A 7,486-nucleotide genomic window follows, 5' to 3' on the forward strand; every position below is an offset into this window, starting at 1 on the left:
GGAGACTCTTTACACAGCAGGGCCAGCAGCAATCAAATTAGAAATCTACCCTAAATAAGGACTTTCGTATGTCACAATTAAGCTTGTGTATTTTTTTAAAGCAGATTAACCATTAAAACTGAGTAGCATAATTCAAATTTTGCAATGCCGTGCTATTAAATATTCAGATTAAAAACAAATCCTAAGAGATTCATTCAGAAACTTGCATGATGTTCAGCTCTTCTGGGACCTTCTGATGGGTTAGTTCCCTTTTAAAGAGGCAAGTTTATTTTCCACGACATCTAAACGCAATGCTCAATGAGGAACTGAGTTCTCCCGCCTTTAAAATGTTTGCTTTGAGATGGTTTGTCCTTTCAGAGTGATTGCTTATCCTAAAGAGCACCAAAGCCATTCATTTCAGTTAGCCCAGAGTAAAAGCATGTGCAGAGGAATACTCCTAAAATAAATATTATTTGAATCATAGGCAACTAAGCAGTGTTGCCTGTCTGCTGTCTAAGTTTGAGCGTAGTATGAAATAATTTGATTGCTAGTTGTCAAGATAAATCTGGGTTTGGAATTGGACTGTGCTGTTGTTATTTGTCTGTTTGTTTGTTTGTTTGTTTTTAGATTAACGTTATCTAGACTTGCCTCTCAAACGCATCCATCGAACAGAAGCCTGGTCAAGAGATGAAACTTTCAGGGGACGAGAGGGAACTGCCAGAACATTGTAAGAGGCATCGTTTCAACTTCCTATTCAAGTTGTCTTGGAAGAAGACAGTCGGAATGCTCCTTAGGAAGGAGGATGGGAAGACTTTGTCTGACGGGCTTCGGGCTTGTTATCAGGAGAGGTGAATGTCCAGAAAAGGACATCATGCTTGGTAAAGTAGAAGGATGGAAAGCGTAAGGAAGACCTTCAATGAGATGGATGGACACCGTGGCTGCAATAAGGAGCTCAAACATGTCAAACACTGGGGAAGATGGTACAGGGCCAGGCAGTCTTCCGTTCTGTTGTGCACAGGGTCACTCGGAGTCAGAACCCATTCTATAACACCTCAACCACAACAGTAGCATCAACATAAAGATAGCCCAGTAAAAATCTTAGAAGAATCAAGTTTAGAGATCAATGCACGATAGAAAGAAAGGTGAAAATCTAGTTCATTATTCGGTTAGTCTAATCAGTCAAACAAAATACATTTAAAGCATATAAAAAAGGCTCCTGTTTTAGGGCCAAGGTTAAATAAGTACAAAATAAGGAGAGAGGAGAAAGAAGGAAAGGTGGGGAAGAAGGACAAAATGGATTGCTCTAGAAGAGCCATGCTGTCCAAAAACGTTTACCAACTCTGGTGGTGCAGTGGTTTAAGCATTAGACTGCTAAGTGTAAGGTTAGTAGTTCAAACCCACCAGGTGTTCTGTGGAAGAAAGATAAAGATATCTTCTCAAGTCGGGATTTACAAACTCCGAAACCCTAGAGAGCAGGTCTACTCTATCCTATAGGATCAGGGTTGCTATGAGTCAGCAACGCTTGATGGCAGTCAACTCGCTGACATTGAATCCGTTCTGACTCCTAATGGCCCTGGTGGTTTCTGAGACTGTAACTCCATGGGAGTAGAAAACCTCATCTTTCTCTTACAGAGTGGCTGGTAGGTTCAAACTGCAGTCCTGTTTGGGTTAGTAGTTAAATGCACAGCTTCCTGTGCCTCCGCCAGTAGTAGGGATTCACACATGAATTTGAATTGTGTTAAGAGAATATCCGCTCCTGAATATCAGTTCTAGATATCAGCTGTTGCCATTGCTTCTCCAAGTTCTCCTTGATGCATCTGCTCAAACATTTTGTGTACCCCAGAATAGCCTTGACATGCTCCATATCTTTTTACCAAGCTCCTCCTTGCCTATCCCAACAACATGTGCACCCATTCCTGTTGTTTCATCGTTGGAATTGACTGCATCTCTCTCCTCTGTGACTGTAACTCATGAGGGCAAGAACCAGGTGTGATTTATCTCTGATCCTACTTGCATCTAAAAAAAAATGAAACCGTTTATGTGAAATCCCTGTGTCAGCGCAAAGTACTGTGAGGGTGATAGTTTTTATGAGATAACTTCCTACACACACAGCCAAAGAGTTCCTTTTCTTTCTCATGGAGCATGGAATTGTCTATTGGTCCATAGAGTCCAACCCACATGGACTCTGAGGGTCCATGTCCCCTGCCTGCCTCTCTCCATCATTCTCCTGCCTCCTGCTCCCTTCATCTTTCATCCCTCTGTCCTCATTGCAGGGTCTTGACCACCAGTCTATCCATTCAGAGTAAATGGCCCAGGCTGGAGACCCTTAGGCCAGGCACAACCTACACAGGCGTTCCCATTCTACCACTGCCACCAAGGCAATTCCCACGCATGGTGATCCCATTGGGCAGCATAGAACAGCTCATGATGGGTATCTGAGGTGGTCAATCTTTATAGAGCATGTAGCTTCATCTGATGGGTTTGAACCAACAACTTAAATAAGTAATGGCATCTGATATCACATGTATTTATAGGTTTTACAAGTCTTGAATTTCAAACATTAAAAAGGACCTCAATATAAGACATCCTGATTAGGGCTTCTGTCGTTAAGCGGCACATGTAGGGCATCTCTATTGCTCTACGTGCGGAATCGACATCAAGAGATTTACGAAGCATAATTTTTGTTACCTGGACTGCTAGTGATCGTTGGTCCTGGTGCCCTAAAAAAAAAAAAAATCCTGATTGAGAAATAAACAGGAAATGAAAAAGACATTAACCAAATTAACCAGAGAAATAAATCATAAATTTTTAATAAGCAATTTTTAAATAAAAATTAAAATTGGTTTACACAAAGCCATCTAAGAATTTATCTTGTTGGATAAACTTGTTCTTTCACCAGATTCCACAGTTTCTAGACCCCATATTGGCACACCAAACCTGGAGGACGACATCCCTGCATGAAGCTGCTAAGACAGAGAGGACTGTAGGGCTGACAACAGCTTAAGACAAGACGACCCCTCACTAGAGCATACTGAGACAGATGACAATACTTGGGACACATGGAGGAGTTAGTCCAGTCTGAACACCCTACAGTGGGCCGAACCAAGAAGGGCACAGAACAGATCAGCAACAGAAGCCAAGCAAAGCCACAAAGCCCCTGAAAAGCCCCCCAAATAGACTTCAGGCTAGAAAGAGCACTTCGTGAAATTCCCCCAGGACCAGTGGGGAGATAGTCATAAAGGTCAGTGGATAGACCTGAAATTATGTATGTTTTTTGTTTGGTTTTGCTTGAGGGGGGAGGTGTTGCTGGTTATTATTATCTTTTCCTCTCTCTTCTAATTCAATCTTTTGTTTTCTTTTTGCTTGGTCTCTGTTATTATCGGTTTGCCTAAGATAGGAAAGGGAAGCAAACTCAAGGACAAAGCAATGGGACCAATGGTTCTGGAGGGACTTGGGGAGAGGAGGATACGGGGAAAGGAAGCAGTAAGCCAACAACACCATAGACAGGGGAACAACTAGGGAATTAAAATCAACAATGAAGAGGACAGAGATCCTGGGAGTGTTGGAGCAATAGCAATCTAACTGAGAGGAATTACTAAGAGGTAGAAGAAGTGTAAGCGTGGGGCAGGAGGAAGGTAACAGGAAATAGAAGAAAAATCTAGGAAGCAAAACTATGGATAGAGGTTAAGCAGAGGTGTATACATATGTAAATACATCAATTCATAAAAATAGAGGTATTGGTCTATGTACACATATTTATATGGAAAAGTATACTAAAGTAGTGAATGGACTTTGGGCCTCCACTCAAGCCCTCCCTCAATGCAAGAACACTTTGTTCTAACAACCGGGCATTCTGTGTTGCTCACCCTCCAAGCACAATCACTGAAGACAAAATGGGCACATAAGTAAATGTGGTGAAGAAAGCTGAGGGTGTCCGGCTATCAAAAGATATAGCATCTGGGGTCTGAAAGGCTTGAAGAGAAGCAAGAAGCCCACATGGAAGAAGGACACCAGCCTGTGCATGAGGTGTCAATGGGTTTCAGGCAACAGGCATCAGAAGACCTGTGTTAGTTAAGGTTCATTGTGCCAACCTGGGCAATAAACACATGTGGGATTAATTGAAGGGCAGTTTAATTGAGAGGCAGAGATAAATGGCTCAGCAAGCCTCACCTTTTGAGTTCTTTGGTCTCTTGCTCTCTGATGGTCGCACCAGGGTGCAGCTGCCTTAGCCAGTTCCCTGCTTCAGCTGGCAAGGCTCACTTCCTGTGAGACATGCCAGAGGAGAAGTCACATGATGCAGCCCTGGGTGCTGGAGCAGCCGTGTGGAGACCCCTGCCATCACTGAGATGCTCACACGGCCACCGGATTCAAAGACTTTCTACCCACTGGCTTGTGATCCTCCCACATTCGCCGTCATTGCATGTGTTTTGTGAGATTGAGGAGGACGCTGTAGATCTGTGTTGGACATATGGGCTAATGTTAGACTTATGGGCTTGGACAACAATGGGTTGGGATGCTTTCTTAATGTACACTTACCCTTGATATAAAACTCTCTCTTATATACATGAGTTTCTGTGGATTTGTTACTCTAGTCTGCCCAGACTAACACAAAACCCGAAACAAACAAACAAAACATAATGTTGAGAATGAGGGGGTTCGTATCAGAGACCCCAAATCCATCTGTAGACAATGGGACATCCCCTCGCAGAAGTGTCACAGGAAAGGGATGATTCAAGCAGGGCATAGATAGCACCGATGAAACACACACTATTCCTCTGGTTCCTTGAGGCTTCCTCACACCTCACTATCATGATCCCAGTCCTGCCTTTCACTGCAGATAGATTGGAGCATGTGCACAGGTACAGACAAGAGGTAAGAGCTTAGGACACACAGAATCCAGGAACAGGAATAGGAATAGCCATACCAGGAGGAGAGGGGGAAGGTGGGGAGAGGTGAGGAGGAAGGGGAAATTGATCTCAATGATCGATCAACACATAACCACCACCACCACCCCAGGGGGGAAAATAACAGAAACTGTGGGGGAAGGGAGACAACGGTCGGTGTAAGATATGAAAATGATAATAATCTATCAAGGGGTCATGAGGTGGGGGGTAGGGAAAAAAGAGGAGCTGATACCAAGGGCTCAATAGAAAGTAAATGTTTAGAAAATAATGATGCCAACATATGTATAAATATGCTTGAACAATTGATGTATGAATTGTTATAAGAGATGTAAGAGGCCCCAGAAAAATTATCTTTTAATAATAATAAAAAACTCAAAAAGTAAAAATGAAAAAAATGACCTCCCAGTCATCAAGTGCATGCAGACTCATAGTGAGGCTGTAGGAGAGGATAGAACTGCCCTCATAGGTTTGCAAAACTGTACCTCTTTGAGGGAATAGAAAGTCTCATCTTTCTTTCTTATACAGCTAGTGGTTTTGAACTACTTACATTGCAGTTAGCAGCCCCATAGTAAATCTCTTATTCCATATTACTCGTAGTGACTCAGCTTCCTGAATTAAACCTTTATGGATACAGATCAGGTATCAGGTGTCTTAACATCAAAATCCTCAGGGGAGACAGAGAGAGAATCCTCCCACTTGTTGAAAAAATACTCACATATGTGCTTTATTATGAACCAGCCCCAACTAGCCATTGATGGTTACAAGTTTTATGGGGGGAAAAACTTAATTTTAATCAGTTTTTCTAGATGACATATTCCAAATTAGCCTGAGACTATATTTCTTGTTGTAAAAATTATTTTTAAATTATCTAATAACCATTTTAATGGGCTTTAATCCAATTAAGTGAGGCATCAGCTAAGTCTACATGGAAGAATCACATTAACCTGTGTGATCCGAGGATTGTAAATAATAAAATCCAAATCAAGTGGAGGGAACTGTATTACAGCTTAAATATGAACATTGAGTTTAGAGAAGGCAGTGGCTGACAGTGGAGACTCCAAATCCATTTGTAGCATCCCCACATGGATGAAGCCTCTGGTGAATTCCATCTGACCACAGTCCAGGGATTTGAATAGCCTTTCTATCAAACAGAGAGCATTGTAAATTGGATTGTGGCAGATTTAGTTAGGTTAAAATGTAATACTTTATCATTTGATCTTCCTTTAGACCCATTATAAATGTTTTCCATTTGTTAATATTTTCTGCTTTCTTGTCAGTTGAAGCTTTTCTGCTTTGTTTTGTCACCGTTGTTGGGTCCTTGTTTGTTTGGGGGCTTTTTGTGTGTTTGCTTTGTTTTTGGCTTGCAGTTTTATTTTTGTATGTTTTCTGTATATGAAGTCCAAGATAGCTAGAGCTGTGGAGCCGGAGGTAATCATTTCCTAGGGTCACGGCAGGGGAGGTTGCAGGGGCCGAGAACGGGGAGCTAACAACAATGAATACAAGAAAGAAGAAAATGTTCTAAAATTGATTGTGGTGATGATTGCACAACTCTTCTTAATATGCCTGAACTATTGGCTTGTATGATACATGGATTATATGCCAATAAAGTTATTTTTAAAGTTAAAATGGTGCATTGTATCAGCTAGGACCTTATCTCTGAAAACACACGTTTGAAGAAAAGCACCTCTCTAGTCATCTTTCCGGAATCGATATTATGTGTCCAGTACTTGGACATGATTAGTCCTGAAACTGATGGCAAAATGAAGCCATATTTCTTTAAAGATGTGTAAATCTAAAACTCTCCAGAAAAGATCCTCTCTCTAACCGGAAACTCCTGAGAAGGTAGTTCATGTTCTTCCCCAAACCTTGAGGGAGCCACCATCCCCTCTGGCAGGTGAAGTCAATGAGTTCCACGTGGTTCAAAGCCGCATGACAAGCAGAGGGCTTCAAATTTAACCATTCCTTGAGCTAAATTTCAGGAACAGCTCCCCAATGTATTAATGTCCAGACATCATATCTTTACAGACCTAATTACTGAATGAATACATACACTTTTGCAACAGAACTATGCATCTGTATACAGATATTGAAACCTTGCCTCAGGTGGCTGTAGAACTCTTTCTAGGCCTGTTATCAAAGATGCCTAAGACATATCAGTTAAGAGTTCTGAGCTTAACTGCTAGGTGAGAGATTGCAGATTCAGAGGCACCCAGCCACTTCCCAAGAGGAGGAAGAGTTGGTGATTTGCTTCTATAAAGATTACAGCCTAGAAAACCCTGTGGGGCAGTTCCATTTTGTCACATGGGGTCACTATGAGTTGGAAATGACTTGATGACACCCAACAACAGCAAACCAAACCCAAACCCATTGCTGTCGAAGTCACCCTAACTCACTGCGAGCCGCAGGACCAAGTAGAACTGCCCCCTGGGGTTTCCAGGGCTATAGATGGTCACATCTTTCTACTAGAGTGTAGCTGGTGGATTTGTGCTTATTGTGCTGCCTTTCAAAACCTTTCAACAGATATTCATTCCCTGAGTTAGTTCCAGTTTTAGAATATAATACAAGTGGAAAAGATCACCTCAGAAAACTTGAGATCTTCCCAA

At 42.0% G+C, this 7,486-nt stretch overlaps 1 non-coding gene across 1 annotated transcript; it reads left to right on the forward strand.

Moving 5' to 3' along the window:
- Positions 1-2,568: 2,568 nt before the first annotated feature.
- On the forward strand, positions 2,569-2,702 carry LOC115872107. Its single transcript, XR_004047652.1, has one exon. It is a non-coding gene; the product is annotated as a U11 spliceosomal RNA (small nuclear RNA).
- Positions 2,703-7,486: the final 4,784 nt, after the last annotated feature.

Source organism: Echinops telfairi, unplaced genomic scaffold, assembly GCF_000313985.2.
Source record: "Echinops telfairi isolate 266 unplaced genomic scaffold, ASM31398v2 ScPeMD7_3;HRSCAF=10, whole genome shotgun sequence".
In the NCBI taxonomy this organism is placed as follows: Eukaryota; Metazoa; Chordata; class Mammalia; order Afrosoricida; family Tenrecidae; genus Echinops; species Echinops telfairi.